Raw genomic sequence first — 23,267 nt, forward strand, 5'->3', positions numbered from 1 at the left:
GGCCAGAACAGAACTAGGGGGTCTGAACGTTCACGCATCGGCTGGCCAACAGTTAAACATTTTACAGTAGATACAACTGGAGCTATTTTTGCTGGTCATTCTAATCTGTGATGAGTGTTATAAATTAGAGCCCCCCACCATGTATTCAGCCAGGCAAAGCTAAGATATTTTAATAAACTGTGTTAATTACAACAAAAGAAGAGAAGGGTGTAGATTTTAGACAGAAGCACCAAAGCTGCACACAAATAATATTTCTCTTTTTCACTTCTTCAAAGTCAGATGATTGTCAGTCTTCTGCAGAGGACCTGATTTCTTGGTGATTCAATTTCAATATAACTTGCTAGCCTAGTCATTGAGTTCCATATCAAAAAGCTGTTTGAATAGCCTGTTAATAGGAAGCCAGGGGACGAGCAATGGTAGAGAAGAGACCATAGCAATAGCCTATTGAACAAATGAGAGACAAGATTAATCAAGGTTAACAATCAAATGGTGAAGAAGCTATATTCCTGCTTCAGTACAAGATCAAAAAAAGATTGAAACCATTATGATTTACTGTTATTTCAAAAGGGCCAAAAATGACCTTACCTGCATCTGTCCTGTATCCGTCCCAATAGAATAACCAAATAAATATTATAAAAGACTTAACCTCTGCCCAGGCATTTCAAAATCGTCTTTTGTCATGGCATATCCAGTTGTACTGTGTGACTGCGCTACTGGCATCATGCCCTTTCAAGAATACGTAAGCGTAACGTAAATAAAACCCAGAGATTGACGATGGTGTTATACTCGTATGTCACATGTTTTTCTAGTTAGATAATTACAATAAGACAAAGACGACAAGGCCCAACCATAGAGTAGTATGGAAGGCGTACAGGGGTTCTGGTGTGGTAGTTCAGAGGTAAAAAGAATGCACGTTCTGGAGCAAGACACACCCTGATTTCTGGATGGTCTTTGCACGGCGGCAGCGTTGGAGTGGAGATCGGTGATGCTGGAGATAGAGAAGGAGTTCCTCTGTGTTACTCTGTTGACCATGCGCGCCAAATTTCTCCTGATGTTCTCACAGGTCGTTGGTGCCAGTGGGAATAATTATGTGGCCTTGCATGCCAAACTCAAGCTGGAATATTATGTGGAGTGAATCCTGCATTTTTGGGCACCATATTGAGTATTGTGAGAGTCTGGAGCTGCTCCCTAGGAGTCTCCGGTCTGTTTTCTGTGCTGCAGTACACCCTGGATGACAGACAGCTCACTCCTTCGCTTTAACTGCATAATCCCTCTCCTCGTGGTCACTTTTATCCCCTCTAACACGGTGGTAAAGCTCTTGCTCAGCTCCTGTACAGGTTGAGCTGGTCGAAAATATGAGATGCTTTCCCTTGCTAGTATTTGGCCTAAAGTGTTCGTCATCATCCGACAATATATGACAAACGACTACGGCTACTTAACAGATTTCAAGCCTTGAATATGCAAGCAGAAAGCGGAAGACACAGGGACAGCTATCTGGGGCTGTGGTCTGCTTTAGAATGCGAGTTATTCCTACCGCCATTCCTGGTATTCTCCTTTCAAACATATGCTTACTTGTAAACAGAATATGAGGTACAACTCCTGATCAAAGCTGAAAAGAACTTCTCTCTCACCTCTGCTTTCTGCTTCATGGAATCATGGCGTAAATTGCTCCAATCCTGCTGGAGAGGTGAAATTAGCTGGCTGTCAGCTGTACTGGCTGATCACAACCCGGAAACAATGCAATAAAACCAAGGGAGTCAAAGTGATTTTACGTCAGTCAAGGTTGGTGCAAGGATGTCATGATACGGTTCATACGCTGCTCTCCTGACCTGGAATCTATTTTCACTCACTATAAACTTTACTATTCACCTAACAAATTCTGCTCAGTGACTTTGGCTTGAGTTTGCATCACTACTGAATACAATACCCGTTCTCAGAGAATGCAATATCCAATGGCCCATTAGATTAGGTTGAAGTACCCAAATTCTACAGTTTATTTCAAACCTGCAGACCTTAATAAACAAGGTCTTTTTACATTATGATATCAAACAACTGGTTATCTGCAAACTTTGGTTGGTCTCATAACAGACAGGGATGTTCCATAAAGAAGTCAAGCAGCCAGCGGCCCGATGCAATCAAATATGCCCCCCCGCCATTCCCCCTTGATGTTGAGCGCTCGGCTGTTGGCCCAGCTCATCATCAATCATTCTAATTCCCAGCATGTGTCAGCTTCAACGGTCTCAGGTGATCAACATCACAACGACCACCGCGAAGTCACGTCAGCAGGCATTCCGCCTGGAGCGGCTAACCCCCCCCCCCCAATTCAATACTGATTCAGCCTTACACATCGATTGTAAGGTCCATCCTTACCTCTTCAATCACTATCTTGTTTGAGTCCTTGTCTGCCCTCTGCGGAGGTCAACTGCGACAGTGTCAGACGGCCCTCAGAAAGGTTCACTCAGTACCACAGCCCCATGTTCTAAAAGACTCCAGGGCAAGGAAGTGTCTTGGCAAGATCACGACTGACCCTTCACGACTAGGTCACCAAACTTTCCACAGATTCTCTCACAGTAGGTGGAGGTCATGCGTGTGCTATGACCGCCTGCAACACTCCATCTTTCCCACAGAGACTATGTTCGACACATACACTCCAACACACTTCAGCCTGTGCGGAACCAGTTCCAAAACAGGAACCATCACACCAAGTTAAGTTCATGTGTGAATGTACTTAGCAAATTACGGCGACTCTGATGACAAATGTGAACTTGGCTCACACAACTTTGATCTATTTACATACATTATGTGAATCATTTCATTTTCTTCTTCTGTTCTGTAATTTAATTATGTATTAGGCTTAACTTCTGAAATGCCCAGAAGATTGGGAGGCACTTCTGCGGCTGTATTGGTAACATCTGGCCATGGGTATTGTTGTTAATTCAGTGGTTACATCAAATGACTGATGCTCATAAAAAGGTCAGATGAAGCATGTCTATTTGGTACAGGGACTTACCAAATGTTTTACAGACAATTCTAATTAGACCAAACATAATCTCTTATTTAACTTCAGAGTTACTGTTTGGTTTCGGAGGGTCTACCAAGGACATTTCCAGGAGCAGGTCTAGCTATGGAAAGGTCTCCACATACGGGGACTTTCTCTGAAAACACATCTTGTCACCTTATCTTGAAATCTCGAAGATTTGTTAGGAGGCTGCTCTTCTGCAGCAATTTTCTGTGGTCTGTTTTATTCATTCATCCCTTTCTCACTCTCATTCTATACCTCTCTATCTCTCTCTGAGCTGTAGAGATTAAACAGGAAAAGCCCTCTGTCGTGGCCTAGAGCCAGACCACAAGCTGTTGATGTAGCTACCATGTGGGCCAGAGATGAGAAGAACCCCTCTGTTTGATAGATCATGTCTACCAGTAGGATTCAGGGGGTTGGTGGGGGGGGGGGAGTTTATGAGACAATAGGAGGAGAGAAAACATAATAAAAGGAGTGACATGTTGGAAAAGAGGAAATATAAAGGGTTAGAGAGGTAGAAATAGCAGACCACCAGAAGAGAAGAAACAGGGAAACAGAGGGAGAGATTGAGTATCGTTGAGCCAAGAGGAGGAGAGTGTGAAAGGTGGTGGGATCTGGAAGATAGGAATCTGACACAGGAGACAACTGGGATCCCACTAGCAGTTTTGATCCCTTAAATGCTTTCTCCTTGCAGCTGCATGCTGGCTTTGATGGGGCTCTGATTGATGTATACACACAAACACACACGTCAATTGTAAGCTGCAATTACAGCAGTCAGTGCTGGATATTTTGTACACAATGTATCTTATATAAAGTATTTATATAAATTATTTATCTACACAAAGTGGAAAAGTTACATTTTCTTCCTCTACTTCTATCACCCATGTTAGTCATCCATAGTATAATGTAGCCCATGTTAGTCATCCATGGTATAATGTAGCCCATGTTAGTCATCCATGGTATAATGTAGCCCATGTTAGCACCCATCTCAGAATCTAACATTGTGGTAGCTGATGCAGCTCTACATTGGAGGCTTGTCATATTGGAATTGCTCTGGGTCAGTTTTACATTTTTACGGGCGTCCGATGAGCTGTCTCTTTTAGGTGAAAGGAGTCACTGAAAAAAGCAACACTGAAAGGACTCTGAATGCCTAACTTAGGAATTCTTCTAGCTACCGGTGGAATGAACTGTTCTGCTTGCCACTAAAACTCAGTCCTATCCCATCACTGGCCTGGCGATGAGCGTGCTTCATACCATCATGCTAACCTACGTAACGCTTCAAATACTGTAATAATTATTATTTCAGCAATAGATGTCTTGAAAGTCCTGTGACATGTGTTTTTAGGCTATAGAAGAGAATGTGAACTTGTCATTTCTTCATTCAGTCAAAAAGTTGGAGTGCAGGACTGTAATCTACTGTCTAACAGCAAGGGTTTCACTAGGCATAGTATATTGCAATTGTTAATGTTCATTTAATTTGCAGAAAACATAGGCAATAAAAACATCACTTTGTTTAAAACTTTTTTGAATCAGTTGTTATCTTGCGGCAACCTAGAGCAGCACCTGCTAAATGTTTCCCTATCTTTCTGCACTGCAAAACTGAAAGGGTGTCTCCTTTCGTTACTTGGGAAAGTAGAAGCGAGAGAGATCTGTAGAAAGCCTGGCCCTTTTGTGAAATAAAGCTTGCAATGTTTAATTATTTTCTCTTCCTTTTAGCTGGTTTACTGAGTATGGTATATTTAATACTACATACTTGTTGTCACACTTACAGTGGCTCTCAAAAGTATTCACCCTCATTCTATATGCCCCCAGGCATTCTACATGCCCCCAGAACTAGAGTTCACATCAGGCTTGGAAATTTGAGGCTGTGGCCCAACCCATGCCCTAATGAGGAGAGAGAGGGAACGTTCATTTGAATATAATCAACATTTGTATTGGGTTGGGGGATTATAAAATGAATATCTTCCGTGTGTTTGTTGTCTGTGTTGTTGCGTTGTTGTTGCCTGTGTTGTTGTTGTTACCTGTGTTGTTGCATATGTCAGCTTTTACTTCAACTGACAACAACCACTGGCATATAATCTGTCAGTATTATGTATATTAATAGGAAGTGGAGTAATTACATTGTAACAACTGTTGTTAGTGTAACAACCTATTGCCACAGTGTAATTACATTATGTAACTGGTAGTAACTGCGGTAAATAACAAATCGTGTAACAATGAATGTGTGTTACCATGCTTGTTACAAATAGGCAGATTTACAGTTAATTTGCCTAATTAGTATGACCCTTTTTTCATCTGAATTTGATACATTTTCATAATTGACAAAGGATTTTATCGCTTGTGGATGCACACTGTGTGAGAGATTGATACCCCATGCTTAATAGCCAGATTACATACCCATCTGAAAATGTCCCATGTCAACTTTGCTGCCAACATTTCCCCCTCTCAAAAAAGACCACCCGATTTAACTAAAGTACTCCATCTGGGTTAAATAAAGTTCTGCATCTGGGTTAAATATAGGAGACCATCTGGGTTAAATAATGTATTGCATCTGGATTAAATAAAGTAGACCATCTGGGTTAAATGAAGTACTGCATCTGGGTTAAATAAATTAGACCATCTGGGTTATATTAAGTACGGCATCTGGGTTAAATAAAGTAGACCATCTGGGTTAAATGAAGTACTGTATTTTGGGTTAAATAAAGTAGACCATCTGGGTTAAATAAAGTAGATCACCTGGTTTAAATAAAGTAGATATCTGGGTAATATAGTAGACATCTGGGTTAAATGAAGTACTGCATCTGGGTTAAATAAAGTACTGCATTTGGGTTAAATAAAGTAGTTGGTTAAATAAAGTAGATCATATGGTTAACATTTTTGGAATTTACATAAATTAATAGGTAGGTAAACGTCAATGAACTAATTTCAAACATATGTATGATGATTTAATAAGTACAGCTGTTACAGTGTACCAGCTATTTTTAGGATTAAGAGAGCTGGTACAAACGCACACACACCCATGCACACACTCCAGTTGATCATTTGCACAAACACCTCTATACACACTTGTGTATGCAAGCAGAAAAACACGCTCACTTTAGAACACGCACTAGCATTTCACACACATCCATGCACAGATGCATGCAGATGTAAGCACACCCCAGCCACACACACCAGCACATCACAGAGACACACACCAGCACATCACACAGTCACACACCAGCACCTCACACAGACACACACCAGCACATCACACAGACACACACCAGCACATCACACAGACACACACCAGCACATCACACAGACACACACCAGCACATCACACAGACACACCCCAATATATTACACACACACACACACCAGCACATCACACAGACACACTCCAGCACATCGAACGCACAACAGGGGATCACACCAGACGCTTATCTCCTTCACAACGAATACTGATGTAAGTCGATGAGGGCTCACAAGGGAACATTTCTCATGAAGTGGGGGGTGGGGGGGGGGTCACAATGCCCTTTTACTGGTCTTTTCCCAACCATGCATCATTAAAGACAGAGAGTAACTTTCTTTTAACACATGCCCAAAGCAAAGTTCTACACCGACTTCCTGAATGGATGACAGAGTTTTTGTTATAACCAGGTTGTAAACTGCTATACATTTCCTCAGTAAAAGTATCCAGTTGTGTTGAAATAAACGTGCAGATGACAGAGGTAGAATGTCGGCACAACAATGATATATATGAGTCTGGCATGTACTGCCCACTCATGCCACAGCTTCACCATTGGAGGAGACCCATTTTTGGCTCAGCTTTAGCTTATTGACTGATGGCCAGACCTTCTGTTCAACAATCTTCAGGTTTACCTCAGAATTCATGGTTTGCTTGATGATGTTCAGTCTATCAGATCCAGAGAAGGAAAAGCAGTTATTTTGATGTTAGATTTTTGCCCAAAAATTGTTTTGATTGTTGCCAAAAATCTGTCCAGACAATAGACTTTCAGAAACCTTTAGATGTGTCTGGGTGGTCTTTGGCAAAGTTAAAACAGGCCGTTTGGTTGTTTTTTTATTCCAGAGCATATTTCTTAGCAATACTCCCATGAATGCCATTTTGATTCGGTGTACTTCTTATTGTTGAAGCACAGTAACCAAAGATGCAGCTTGCGAGGTCTATGAATGTCCAGATGTTTTGTTGGGGTTGGCATTTACCTTATTTGTTATTTCTCTTGTGGCTCTTGTGGTTATTTTTGAGGGGCGTCCACTAATAAGTTGAGTTGCTGTCATGTTAAATGCTCTTCATTTGTAAATGTTTTGCCTCACAGTGGACGAATGGCGGTATAAACTTTCCCAGACTGATGTGCTCTCATTACCCTCTTCCTGAGATCTCCTTTCCTCTCAGCATGACGTGTTTTGCATTCACCTGAAAGGACAACACCAAACTGACCAAGTCTCTTGTCTCACTTTATCAGGCTCACGCCCAAACTCTGTCCTAAAGATCCATCTTTGATTTGTTCATTTGGTACACATTTATTTACCAACCTAATTCCACTTGCTACCTTGGGCTTCACTCTTTTTTTGCACCTGCTCTTATTTCTTTCAGAATTTCTACTACACACGTGATTTCGTCTAAAACAAAATGCAATTGGTGATTGGAATTGCTCTGGGTCAGTCTTTTATTTTTAAGGGCACCAGAAGAGCTGTCTCTTTTAGGTGAAAGTGTGTCGAAAAATTTCGAAAAAGAACGACTGGTTCTGAATAAATAAAGATTTTATGATGAAGATAAAACAATCTACAATTTCACAATAAGTTCACATTTTTCAAGCAGCATTGAATCCATGAACATATTTTATGAAGGGGAGTGACGGTAGGAATCTCATTGTAAAAGGGTATTCAGCTGGCAGACCATGAAAAGGAGCCATAAAGAACAGGTTCATTGGGAAGAAATAGAATTACATCATGGGCAGGTCCACTCGGTTGCATTTAACACAGAACAATGAGAAAATCCTTAGATCAGGTCTTTTCTGGGTGTGCATGCATGGCTGAGGACAAGACGATCCAAAATCCTTAAAACCACCTATTGAAAGAAGAGTGACTGGTTTAAGACAAAATAATCAGCCTTTTCAAGGCGAAACTCTGAATCCACCATCACTGTCAAAGCGGTTTTAGATGGAGCCATCTCAGCCATATGGCTGTAGCAATAAACTCCATGACCGCAAAAAAGGCTTTGTTCTGAAAGGAAGACTTACGTCGCGTCTCACAGGAATGTTCAAAAGAGGCAAATCTACCAAAGAAATAATTACGTTTTGTATCTCTCTAAGGGAAGAATTTTGTGTAAATATAATGGTTCCAGATAGAACTGAATAATGTAGACTGCAAGGCTGATACTAAATCCATTCCAGGGGCCTCATATATCAAACGTGCGTGCATACTAATCAGTGCAAAAACTTTGTGTGCAATCATTGGCACGCAAAGTCTGGGATTTATCAATACGAACGATTCCATGGGAATGTTTGTAGATTTAGGCAAAGCCATGACCATATGTATGCACAGGGCCAGTTGCGGGAATAGGGGAACTGCTTCTCAAAAGTATATTAGTAAATGTGAAAAATAGAGTTCTTAAACGTGTTGTGGGGCCAATGCACCATCACCTGCGGAATCAGCATCACAACGCCCCCATAAAAGAGTGCTCTGGAAAGCATGACTTAACCACAATGATGGCATTTGTACCTGGGATACATGAAGGAGCTTTTGGGGATGGGGTGATGTTTGAATTAACAAGGTCGTTTAGTGGATTGACTTCCTGACAGTTGAGCTCTGTTCAGGGCCTCCCAAGATAGGGCCTCATTGTCACTGGACTCCCAGTCTCAGCCCTTAGGTTTTATGCTACTATATTATTGTGCCAGAGAAGTGGGGTCAGTTTTCCTTCTCCATTGTAAATCCTGGTAAATCTAAAAATGCGCTCTGTAAATTTTTCTTGTCTCCTACTTGTCCATATGGTCATGCTTCTGACCTGGATAAGGTTTTATAGACTCTGGACACAACCCAAATGCATTTATTAATTACAATTTGTACTCTTAAAATGTTCACCCAGCACAGCCAGAAGAGGACTGGTCACCCCTCTGAGCCTGGTTCCTCTCTAGGTTTCTTCCAAAATTTCGGGAGTTTCAATACTGTTGTTGCTTGCTCCTTGGGGTTTCAGGCTGGGTGTTTGCTAAAAGCACTTTGTGACAACTGCTGATGTAAAAAGGTTTATAAAAGGCTTTATAAATTCCTTTGATTGATTGATTTTTGTGATTGTTGAATATACTCAATTGCAAATAGCAACCAGTATTTCCCAATGTTAAAGACACATTTTCTAACTGCCATCATTTTATGCTAAGTTTACATTTTTTAAGCGAGCCAAAAATCATTTTGGCATGCACTCAACATATTACACAATGTCACCTTTACCTCCGTCCATCTCAGAAAGTTTCCTTAGATTTTTGGGATATGTCATTGTGCTCTATTTCATGTACAGCATTGTTTGTTTCCTCAAATGCTTAAATGAAAAATTTTGGCCATATGTGGGTAAGTAGGGGCGGACCGAAATGCAAATAGCCAAGGCTGTGGATGAGCATAGAAGCTACAAATGGTATTTATCAATTGATCAATCTGTAACATTTTACTGGTGTACGTAAAAAGGCTGTAGGCTCTTTTAATAAATACTTCCATTCGTAAGTACAAATTTAGGATATGTTAATGTCCTAACAACATTGATTAATGAGGCCCCAGGTTTCCAGACTACACACACTGCCTGTGGTTTGATATTAATAATCTGAGGATTTTGTGAGCCAAATATATTTCTAGCTATTAAACACAGACACTAATTGTGTCTGGCAATTAATTTAGGTAAATAACTATTAATAATTAGGCAGTCTTGACATTAAGTATCTCCAACACTGACTGGAGACTGGCACACACACAAACAAACAAATGCATGTACACTCCATCACATCAGTGTTCTGGTGACAGCATGACGGATGACAGGGTTGTTTCGGTAGTATCATCATTATTATAACCTTGATGGCAACCTACAAAGCTCCATGTCAGGTAAAATCCCACACACATATACACACACACTCTGTTTCTCAGTAATATGAAGCTTTTGTGATGAGTGAAGGTAATCAGAGTGGATTGTTTTGCTGCCAGATCACTAAACTTTAGTCTGGGTTATGTCCCAAATGGCAACCTATTACCCACGTAGTGCACTACTTTTGACCAGGGCCCATGGAGGGTGCTATTTAGGGAGTAGGGTGCCATTTCGAAAACAGCCCTTCTCTAATGTTCTTTTCTGGCACTTCTGGTGCCTGCTGCTCTCCCAGGCTCTCTCAACCTGACTTATGTCTCTACGGAGTGGCGTGTCTGTTCTTCTGTGTGTGTTTGTGTGGAGGTGGGGGGTGGGGTGGGGTGTATGTGTGAACATGTGCATGATGGCGTGCGCACGCGTGTGGTGTGTGTGAATGTGTGTGTAACTTTTGTGTAACAGCTGTGTTTTGTTTGAAGAGGTTTGGCTGTTGGCTCTTTTGTAGTGACAGTAACAGACTGTTTGGCTGTAGAGACTCTCTGGGGTTGGGGGGTATCAGTGTGTGTGTTTGTGTGTGTGATCATACTCTGCAGGGATGCTCTTATAGACACATTCATTGTCAAGTTTGTTTCACAGCCGGATGAATCGGAGCTTTCAGATGGCAATCATGGACTGAGGACACGTTCAGACACACACCTACACACACACACACACAGGGGAATGAAATTACATTGACAAACACAGTGCTTCTAAAGCATGAATCATAAACAAACCCAGCCGAAGAATGTATAAATGACAACAGAAATTATCACACATCCAGTCACACTAATCAATCTTGGACTATCTTCGTAAAAAAAATGCTAATGAAGGTCTGTAATGAAACAACAGTGAACGTAAACGGTCAGGTATATTTGTCATGAAATAACAGTAAATGGTCAGGTATATATGTCATGAAACAAGAGTAATCATAAATGGTCAGGTATATTTGTCATGAAACAACAGTGAATGTAAATGGTCAGGTATATTTGTCATGAAACAACAGTGAACATAAATGGTTAGGTATATTTGTCATGAAACAACAGTGAACATAAATGGTTAGGTATATTTGTCATGAAACAACAGTGAACGTAAATGGTTAGGTATATTTGTTATGAAACAACAGTAAACGTAAATGGTCAGGTATATTTGTCATGAAACAACAGTAAACGTAAATGGTCAGGTATATTTGTTATGAAACAACAGTAAACGTAAATGGTCAGGTATATTTGTCATGAAACAACAGTGAACGTAAATGGTTAGGTATATTTGTTATGAAACAACAGTAAACGTAAATGGTCAGGTATATTTGTCATGAAACAACAGTAAACGTAAATGGTCAGGTATATTTGTCATGAAACAACAGTGAACGTAAATGGTTAGGTATATTTGTTATGAAACAACAGTAAACGTAAATGGTCAGGTATATTTGTCATGAAACAACAGTGAACGTAAATGGTTAGGTATATTTGTTATGAAACAACAGTAAACGTAAATGGTCAGGTATATTTGTCATGAAACAACAGTAAACGTAAATGGTTAGGTATATTTGTCTTGAAACAACAGCAAACTGTTGCAACATTAAGTCTGTTTGTGTTTTTTTTATATTACGTTATTGTATTATCAAAGAAAAGACAGATCTTATTCGCTCTGATCTCTTAACACATATAGATCCACAACCCACTCAAGTATTTTTTTACTGTTATTTTTCCAGGTATGCAAGTGCACTGAAACACATTCTTATTTGCAGTAACAACCTTGGAGCAAAACGGCTTGAATGTGCTGCTCAGGGAAAGGACAACATGATTTTTGTCACATTGCCAGATCAAGGATTAAAACAATGACTGGCCCAACAATCTTGACTACTAGGCAAAAACATTACACAGGCTCAAAGTGATTCTCGAATTTAAATAATCGTCCCACGATCTCTCACCGTGTATTGCTTCCATTAGTATATTTCTTCAACAGAATTTCCAAAGCCTACAGCTCAGTGGAAGCTGTTGGTAGACCCATAACACAAACCACAACACCCTCCAATTAAGACTGAGTGATTCTAGCATCTCCGTTCTACCATGATGCTTCCTGTCTGCTGTGGTGCATCGTTGAAATCCCAAAGTATATGAATACATGTCAATCATCCAGCCAAAGAGGTCCTAAGAAACATGAGTGGGCACTTCTGAGGTCTAAACAGCCAGTCAGACAGCACTATGAATTTTATCGTCATCCTCGAGTGCTGGAGGAAATTGAACACTTCTGAGATCGCCGCGTACACTATATGCAAATTGGTAAACAGCCCTCTGATAATGAAGCTGCTGTTTTGACTGCCACATTCTGTTTCTAACAACTGCTTTGAAAAATAAGAATGTTCAGGAGTGCTTTATCTTCAAACTTTTTGGTGGTATTAAGTTGAGGAATTGCACGAAAGAGACAAACCTTGTTTAATTGGATGTTCTGCTTATTCAATCAGCATGGTAAGAGCAGAATAATGGGTCAGGACATGAAGGTTACATTAGAATGACGGATCAGGGGTTGTGTAAAAACAGATTCATACTTAATTTATTCATATCGCTGAATTTTTTAAATTTGATAAAACAATTGTTATTTAGTTTCAGAAAGACAAAAATTCCTGATTTTGCTTTTTTATTCTGGTCCAGACAAGGTAGTGTATTTCTGCCAGTATTCCTTCCACCATGGCATCCTGTCCTTTCAGGTCTGACCCAGCGTTGACAGTAGCAGTGTGTCCTGAGCCCGGAGGTATAAACATTGGATGATAACACATGAATATTCTAATGTGCCAACTTAAACTTGGTACTTACAGTATATAAAAACCACTTCAGGTATGATGACAAATTCTACCAACAACCCAAAGGCACTACCCCAAATCATAAACCATGTAGTCGGACACTGGGATGCAGTTGACGTTCAGTCTGGAATATAAAAATGTTCTCCCCCTTGTGAAGGTTGGAAGCGCTACGATGACAGTGCAATTCAGTGTTGGGGTTAATCTAAAGAGTATATCAATGATTTAGTCTTTTATCTGAACAATACAAATGTCTTCATATTCACTTGTCGAAATAGACCCCAACCCTATCAACTTCCTAGATCTCAAAGTATTCAAGGGTGAAACAAACTAACATCTATTGGAAATCGTCTGAGAGAAATACTGTCCACCTCAATAGCAATCACCCACGAAATCTCAAAAACAATATCCTGACTGGCCAGTTTCTATGCCTGAGACATCACTGTTCAGCACTCAGCAGTTTGATGCTCAGGCAAAGGACATGACAGGTGTGCCACCAGAGGATATTAAAATCTTATCAACCAGTGTACCTATCTCCGGGCCTGGAACCACATTGGCCAATACTACATGCTTCAGTTTCGGGCCTGGTATGGGAACTGCTCTGTACATGACCGCAAAGCCTTACAGCATGTAAGACGGCCCAGTACATCACTGGACAAAGCTCTCACCCATCCAGGACATCTATTTGGATAAAGTCCCAGAGCATTATGAAGGATCACACCACAAACCATCCATTTGCTTACCATCTGGCGAGAAGGGGTTTTGTATTGAAACATGACATCCCTTACCAACAGGCTCAGTGACACAGGTTCTATTTGTAATCCATTAGATTCCCTAACAATTGAACTGGCCTGACTGTCCACACAAACAAAGACGGAAACACATCTACTTTTAAATGGAGACACCAAAGTTGATAGTCTTTATCAAATCTTACTTTTGCAATGTTAAACCTAGCCCTAACCTCCAACCTTAACCTCAACTCAACTCTAACCTCAATTAACATTTATGCCTAAAATGAACCGTGCCGAACCCTAATTTGAACCCGACCTCCATCTTTTTCTTTAAACCTATGTCTTAAGCCAAATAATTGCCACATTCTTAATGGAGACAGGAAAAATAATTACGGTCCTCATTAGTCCCCTTGGACTGTGTGTATTTTAACCCTGTATTTTCTATGAAAATCTCTAATGAATTATGTTTTTAAAGGAAATATTGCATTTCCATAAACCCTGTTTACATTTCCAATATCCCATTCCTTATGGAAAGTGTGTCAAACTGTAGTCATCTGTATGGATATAACATGATAGTGTCATTGTATTTTGTCTTCCCTAAATGTATTCTGTTTTTATTTTATTCCCTATTGTTTTTTACCAAAAAAGGACCTTGGAAAATAATCCCCCGATAAGTATATGTATTATAAGATCCTAGCTTTTAAACCTTGAAATATCTGTCCTTCTAAACACATGCATAATATTTCGGATCTTTTGGAGAACCAGGGGGTGATATCTGGAAGTGCGATTAACTTTTACGGTATATTGAGGCATGCAAAACCTTATTGTAGTTTGTCATTATTAGGATGAAATTATATGAACTATATGACTACTCAGAATGTCGTAAATATTTGAAAACAAGTATGGATCATTATTCAGTCAGTCCACACATATCACCACATCTACTCAACCTCCAGTAGTATATTTGAGGCAACGTTCAAGACAACATTCAACATTCTTATTATAATGGATTGTACTTCAATGTCAATATTTTTCTAGAGTAGAATAATAGAGCAATTCTCATGACATGCTTTCAAATATCTTTCCCATTATTCTGAGGTACTTTACCATCTCTTACAGTAAAACAACAAACCCGGTCAGCTGGTTCCTCCAATGACTTTAGCATGGCACTACCCGTTTCTATAACAGTTGTGTAAAACAGAAAAAAACACTGAATGCAATGATGTCCAAATCATTTAAACCCTATATTTATAAATACAATGTGTTAAATGTTGAAACTGGGAAATGTTATTGTTTCTTAAACAATAAATGCACACTTTGAATTTGATGTCAGCAACATCTTTCAAAAAAGCTGTGACAGGGGCAACAAAAGACTGGAAAAGTTGTGTAATGATAAAAAAAATTATAATCTGGTGGAACATCTATAAACTACTCAGGTTAATTGGCAACAGGTCAGTAACATGATTGGGTATAAAAAGATCATCCCAGAGAGGATTGGATGGCTGTGATCTTTGGGGCCTCAGGTGGCACTGCATTAAAAAAAGAATGGGAAAACATTTCATTTTCAAAACTACAGCAATGGGTCTCATAAGTTCCCAAACACTTACAGAGTATTGTTAACAGAAAAGGTGATGCCACACAGTGTTAAACTGCCCATGTCCCAACATTTTTAAATGTGTTGCTGGCATCAAATTCAAAATTGGCATGTATTTTTCTCATTTCTCAATTTGACATTTTGTCATAGTACTATTTTCAATAAAATATAGAGATACAATCCTTACAATCTGATTTTATTCGCATTTTAAGCAGCGTCCCAACTTTTTTGGAAACAGGGTATAGATAAATATACTACAAACAGTGGCACTGGAGTGTAATGAATGAGAGGTTTCCGAAAGGTGAAGAACTGTCTGGCGCCTTGAACCGCTGCAGAAGTACATTATGTATTACTTTCCACAGCCGAGCAGACATACAAGGTAGGGGGATCAATGTAGACCCACCTACTCAGACTGTAAGGAAGCAAACCAAGTGTGCAGACGGATCAATCAGGAAGAGAGTAAAATTTGATTCGGAGACGAGAGTTATAGTCATGGAGAATGGATGATTGCAGATCCCTCCCTTCCTACACAGAAACAGTGTCTTCAGAGAGTATTCAACCCTGTTCAGTTTCTCCACATCATCTTATGTCCTAGACCTAATTTAGAATTGATTCAGTTATAAACGCTTGCCATCAATCTACACACAAAACCTAATTTTGACCAATTTAAATTTCAGGCTTCTGTGCGACTGTAAGTTTTCAGACTCTCTCTTTAGTACTTTGTGGAGCTCCTTTGGCAGCAATCACAGCTTTCGGTCTTCTAGGGTGTGTCCAAACCAGCTTTGCACACCTGGATTTTGGCAAATCTTCCCCATCCTTCTCTGTAGATCATCTCAAGCTCTATCAGACAAGATCTGGACTCTGGACAAAAAATATTCTCCAAGGAACTTTCTATAATCCGCTCTGTTCGTCCTTCCCTTCAATCTTGACTAGTCTTCCAGTCCCTGCCGCTGAGAGGAATGCCCATAAAATGATGCTCCCACCACCTTGCTTAACTGTAGGGATGGTATTAGCCATGTGATGAGTGGAACGTAGTTTTCACCAGACGTAACGCTTTACATTCAGGCCTAACAGTTTGATTTTGGTCTCATAAGACCAGACAGTGTTTTTCTTTATGTTCACAGAGTCCTTCAGACAGCATGTCACATCCCTTTCACATAGGAGTGTCTCTAGCCACTGTTATGAAGTACAAATGGATGAAGTGCACCAGAGATTGTCCTTCAGGCAGGTTCTTCCATCTCTGCAGAGGAACTCTATAGCTGTGTTAGAGTGGCCATTGGGTTCTTGTTTACTTCCCTGAAGTTAGTTTGGCCAGCTCAAGGTGGTCTTGGTGGTTGCAAATGCATCCCACTGTGCTCCTGGGACATTTAGAGATTTTTTTTATAACCCTCCCCAGATCCATACCTCCACACAATGATGTATCGGACGTCTACTGAGAGTTCCTTGAACTTTATGATGGACTCCAATCAGGGATAATCATAGGGTCCAAATAAGTATGTATATGAGATATATAAGATATATAAGCCACAATTCCCCCTGGGACCCTGCTCCCCCTCTGTTTTCGCCAGCCTTCTAGTTGCCATCATCCCGTTTTCCCTTCTGCACATGAACGCATCCCCAGACCGTCTCGTTTTATCACACACACACCTTTGCCCTTATCCCTCATTCCCATGTGTATGTATGTCTCCTTATTACCCAGTATCTTTGTCCAGTATTGTTTGGTGTTAATCTTTAGTTACGTGCGTGCTCTTTAGAACAGTAGTTATGTGTTTGTCTAGATGTTTTGCCTAGGGCTGACACTTTGTGCCTTTTCGGACGTCTTTGTGAATTGCCTTCCGTACGCTTTCACGCACAGTATTGGAGGGACTCTTGGTGTGAAATGTAGCACTGTTTTCAACACCACCACAGTCTCTGGTTCCTGTCCACCCACACCATGACGATTTTCACAATCAATAAATTGGCACAAACCATTTCTTTTTGCTTTATCATCGTGGAGTTTTGTGTGTGGATTGATAGCAAAAAATATGTATTTACTCAATTATAAATGAAGTCTGTAACACAATAACATGTAGAGAATGTAAAGGGGGTGAATACTTTCCAAAGAAATTTTACAGCTAGCCCCTGTAGAGACCATACTTTACAAGCACATTTGGCCCCGGCAACGACCACTCTACAGGCAAATCCAGCCCTGAAGAGAACCTACTTTTTAAGGACATCTGGCAACTGTGTAGACTTTGCAGGGACATCTTGTCCCCATTGAGCTGCAAGGCCACAGAAATCTTCTGCACACCTAAAGAAGTCTTCTGCCCCCTCTCATTGTATGCGTACGACCCCCTTCCAAAGGTAGAACTATCAAGACTGATGCAAGAAATATGATGGAATGAAACCTAGGTTTTCACATATCCAATGTTTCCCTTTTTCTTAAATATTATGCAAGAAGATGTATCGGACAGAAAGAAAAAAGAAAATGAAAAATGACTAATTAGGTCATTATGTTTGTTCTACGTAATATGGTAAGATTTTGAAAGTGAAAAACCCATTACTGATGATAGCCTAATGTACTGGTTACCTTTGATGTACAGCTCCTGGCAACGGGTGGTTGTCTAACCCTGTCTATGTCCTGAAATAGTAAAACATTTTATGGGCGCTGTTCAGGGTGAACATTTAAGTTACCGGTGTTCGAGCCTTTTCATCTCTTTCCACACAAGCTGCCATCATCTGAAAGTACATTTTCTTTGGTCCTTTCCAGCAGTGTTCACAACATATGCCACATGGGCTTTTGCCTTTCAGAGCGACAAGTGTTTGGTGCTCGTTGCCTTCTTTGCCCTACACCTCCGCGAAGTGGAAAGTGCTATGTCAAAATTGCCTTACTGTCTCTGTGAAGACTATCATTTATACTTCAATTACATGCTAGCAACCAGCCTAAAATACATTCTGTTATAGATGAAAGGCAAGCAGGAGGAGGACAGATTACGTTGGACCATATTTACCAGTGGCAAGGCACTTACATTTGATAACATCAATCCAAAAAAGTCTGCATGTAAGGATTTTGGGGAGCGATAATCTATACCAATCCAAACATCCATAATAATCCTTCAGAAGTGTTTTAGCTGGCCAATCAATTAATATTGATAGTATGCTCACACCATTGTGTTGTTAGGGGTAACATTCGCGCTTAGAATAGCTTTTTGACTAACTTATTGAAGTTTTTACAATTTTTCATAGCACAAAAAACGAAATAGTTAATTAAATAGTTTGAAATGTTCTTTTCATTGACACCCACACACACACAAGACCACACAAACACACACACACTCACACATATATATATACAGTGGGAAGAACAAGTATTTGATACACTTCCGATTTTGCAGGTTTTCCTACTTACAAAGCATGTAGAAGTCTGCAATTTTTATCATAGGTACACTTCAACTATGAGACGGAATAACAAAGCTGAGACGGAATCTAAAACAAAAATCCAGAAAATCTGACTTTTAAATAATTAATTTGTATTTTATTACATGACATAATTATTTGATCACCTACCAACCAGTAGTAATTCCAGTCTCACAGACCTGTTAGTTTTTCTTTATGAAGCCCTCCTGTTCTCCACTCATTACCTGTATTAACTGCACCTGTTTGAACTCATTACCTGTATAAAAGACACCTGTCCACACACTCAATCAAACAGACTCCAACCTCTCCACAATGGCCAAGACCAGAGAGCTGTGTAAGGACATCAGGGATAATATAGTAGACCTGCACAAGGCTGGGATGGGCTACAGGACAATAGGCAAGCAGCTTGGTGAGAAGGCAACAACTGTTGGTGCAATTATTAGAAAATGGAAGAAGTTCAAGATGATGGTTAATCTCCCTCGGTCTAGGGCTCCATGCAAGATCTCACCTCGTGGGGCATCAATGACCATGAGGAAGGTGAGGGATCAGCCCAGAACTACACGGCAGGACCTGGTCAATGTTCCTGAAGAGAGCTGGGACCACAGTCTGAAAGAATTTGTAACATTTGTAACACACTACGCTGTCTTTGGAGGAAGAAGAAGGATGAGTACAACCCCAAGAACACCATCCCAACCGTGAAGCATGGAGGTGGAAACATCATTATTTGGGGATGCTTTCTACAAAGGGGAAAGGACGATTGCACCATATTGAGGGGAGGATGGAGCCATGTATCGCAAGATCTTGGCCAACAACCTCCTTCCCTCAATACGAGCATTGAAGATGGGTCGTGGCTGGGTCTTCCAGCATGACAACGACCCGAAACACACAGCCAGGGCAACTAAGGAGTGGCTCTGTAAGAAGCATCTCAAGGTCCTGGAGTGGCCTACCCAATAGAAAATCTTTGGAGGGAGCTGAAAGTCTGTACTGCCCAGCGACAGCCCCTAAACCTGAAGGATCTGAATAAGGCCTGTATGGGCCAAAATCTATGCTGCAGTGTGTGCAAACCTGGTCAAGAACTACAGGAAACGTATGATCTCTGTAATTGCAAGCATTGCAAGGTTTCTGTACCAAATATTAAGTCTTGCTTTTCTGATGTATCAAATACTTATGTCATGCAATAAAATGCAAATTAATTACTTAATTTTTTTACATGTTTTAGATTCCGTCACTCACAGTAGAAGTACCTATGATAGAAATTACAGACTTCTACGTGCTTTGTAAGTGGGAAAACCTGCAAAATTGGCAGTGTATCAAATACTTGTTCTCCCCACTGTGTATATATATATATATATATATATATATATATATATATATATATATATATATATATATATATATGAGAGAGCGAGAGAGAGAGAGTGTGTGTGTGTGTGTGTGTGTTAGGTCTGGAAATGGACACTGATGACACAAGCTTTGTTATTTTGGCTGCTAACCAAAATACATTCAAGTAAGTTACAGTTAAATAATGAATATGGGCTTAAAGTGCAATCTCTCGTTTAATTTTAGGGTATGCACAACCAAATTGGTGGACGGGTTTAGGAATTACAGCTCTTTAATATGTAGCCCCCTCTTTTTCCAGGGTCCAAAAGTAAATGGACAATTTACTCAAAAGCTCTTTTCATGGACAGGTGTGGGCTATTCCTTTGTAATTTCTTCATCAATTCAGCAGGAAAAAGGTCTGGATTTGATTCCAGGTGTGGCATTCACATTTGAAAGCTGTTGCTGTGACTCCACAACATGCGGTCAAAGGAGCTCTCAATGCAAATGAAACAGGCCATTTTTAGGCTGCAAATAAACCCAAATACATCAGAGAAATAGCAGGAACTATAGGAGTGGCCAAATTAACAGTTAGGTACATTCTGGGAAAAATAGAACGCACTGGTGAGCTCTACAACTCAAAAATGCCTGGACGTCCACGGAAGACAACAGTGGTGGATGATCGCAGATCCTTTGTATGGTAAAGAATAACCCCCTCACAACATACAGCCAAGTGATGGATGTTGTATGATTATGTATGATAGACATATCATTATCCAAGTCTACCATAAAGAGAAGACTTCACAAGAGCAATTACAGAGGGTTCACCACAAGGTGCAAACCATTCATAAGCCTCAAGAATAGAAATGCCGGATTAGACTGCCAAAAAACATTTAAAAAAAGCCAGTCCAATTCTGGAATAGCATTCTTTGGACAGCTGCAACTAAAATCAGAATGTACCAGAATGATGTGAAGAAAAAAGTGTGGAGAAGGCTTGGAATGGCTCATGATCCAAAGCATACCACATCATCTATAAAACACGATGGAGGCAGAGTGATGGCATAGGCATGCATCGCTTCCAATGGCACTGGGTCACTAATGTTTATTGATGGTGTGACAGAAGACAGAAGCAGCCGGATGAATTCTGAAGTGTATAAGAAAATAGTCTGCTCAGATTCAGCCAAATTCAGCAAAGTTGATTGGACGGCAGTTCAACTTACAAATGGACAATGACCCAAATCATACTGCGAAAGCAACTCAGGACTTTTTTTTTAAGGCAAAGAAGTGGAATATTCTGCAATGGCTGAGTCAATCACCTGATCTCAGCCCAATTGAGGATGCATTTCACTTGCTGAAGACAAAACTTAGAGCAGAAAGACCCACGAACAAACAACAACTAAAGACAGCTTAAGTAAAGGCCTGGCAAAACGACAGACTTCAAGAAGTCATTGCCTGCAAAGGATTCTTGTCAAGGTATTAAAAATGAACATTTTATTTATGATTGTGTTAATTTGTCCAATTACATTTGAGCCCCTGAAATAAGGGGACTGTGTATGAAAATGGTTGCTATTCCTAAACGTTTCATATGATATATTTGTTCAACCCCTTGAATTAAAGCTGAAAGTCTGCACATTTCAAATCTATGGTGGTGTACAGAGCCAAAAGTATGGAAATTGTGTGAGTGTCCAAATATATTTCCAGGCCTAACTGTGTACACAGACACACACACACACACACACACACATCTATACATGCAAACAGACAGACACTCATAAACATAAACATACACATAGACACAGTTCATGACCACACTACAGCCTGGTCCTGTGTGTTGAGCATGCTTGCAATGCGAGGGTTGTGGGTTTAATTCCCGTATGGGCCCAGTACAAAATAATTATGAAAACGTATGGACTCAGGATAAAGTTTCTGTTAAATGTCAATCTATTGTTATTATCTGTTGCAAACCCCACAGGATACTGTCCATCTGGTAAATTTCCAGATGCAAACCAGTCCGGAAAGTACGAACAATTTGACCTAATCTATAAGTGGCTCTGAATTAGATTGTCTGTTAAATTACTTAAATGTAAATGTGAGCAGCTGCACTTGTCTTGCTAGTGTCCAGGAGAAGTGAGTGATGTTAGATCATTTCCAATTAAAGCCAAGGACTCTCTCTAATGGTAATCTGGAGCAGCGATCCGTCTCTCTGAAAGCCTAAATGATATTGAAGAGAGTTCTGTACTCACGGTTTTCTCTCAGTCAGACGATGTGAAGTACAGTAGGGTTCTCAAGGTAGAGATCTCACACACACACTTCTCAACTGGTGGTGTGGGGAACTATGGAGAGACACAGGGGAAGAGGAAATGAGAAGTCAGTGATTAATGTAAAGAACAAACTGCCTGGGCAGCAGCCATCTGTAGGCCAGGAACGGTCCATGGCAAAAGCAGACACATTTTTCTGTTCAGCACCATGGACAGCGGCTCATGGCAACGGCCACTGTAGGCGAGACACACACCCTGTTCAGTTTCATAATTTCAACACCATGGATAACAACCAATATAAAACCATTCATCAACTAAGCAGCTGCTGGCCATTATTTCAGCAATCACGTTGAAAACAGAACAATCAGAAACTCCGGAGTGAAAAACTGTACCATCTGGAGTCTTTATAACCTGGGTCTCACAGAGTCCAAAGTGGTTCACACTGAGCTTCCAGGTTTCATTGACAAGTGGTAAACACTGGTAGGGTTGCTGTGCATATCAGATTTCCAAGCTGGATTGCCGGACAGGAGTTACAACCCTCTTTCCAAAAAAGTTGTGACACTGGGTAAAATGCAAAGAAAAACCGTATGCAATGATGCTAATCATTTAAACCCTATATTCAACAGAAAAGACAACTTATCAAATGTAGAAACAGAGAACTATTATTGTTTTTTGAAAAATACATGCCCACTTTGAATTTGATACCGGCAACATGTTTAAAAAAAGTTTTAAATGGGGTTGTATATAATATCACAGTGGGTCGGACAGGTAACAGGGCAGGAGACAGGAACATTTGTGTGGTCAGGGTGAATCTCTTTAATAGTTTAAAGACCAAGTGAGTCATTCTGATTTAAACTTAATTTAAAATGAAGATATCTCTGCAAAGTAATTTCCCCTCCAGCCTTGACTTTCCCAGTCGCATACACTGAAATACTGTACATTTGTACATAGGTCCCTCCATTAAAGTCCCCCATTTGATTGTATGCTTTGTATTTGGAGGTGTTTAACGTTTTCTGACAACACAAGGACCAAGGAAGTGACAGTGCAATATAAGAT

The 23,267-nt window shown here is 40.2% G+C and overlaps 1 protein-coding gene across 4 annotated transcripts in view; it reads right to left on the reverse strand.

Moving 5' to 3' along the window:
* The window catches only part of frmpd3 (FERM and PDZ domain containing 3), a 155,938-nt gene that overhangs the window by 85,174 nt on the left and 47,497 nt on the right, over positions 1-23,267 (reverse strand). For all 4 annotated transcript variants that reach the window (XM_034292006.1, XM_034292007.1, XM_020045678.2 and 1 more), the window contains exon 2: positions 22,197-22,286. The gene's annotated coding sequence lies outside the window, so the exon portion shown is untranslated. The remainder of the gene's footprint in view (positions 1-22,196; positions 22,287-23,267) is intronic.

This window comes from Esox lucius, chromosome 4 (assembly GCF_011004845.1).
Source record: "Esox lucius isolate fEsoLuc1 chromosome 4, fEsoLuc1.pri, whole genome shotgun sequence".
NCBI lineage: Eukaryota > Metazoa > Chordata > Actinopteri > Esociformes > Esocidae > Esox > Esox lucius.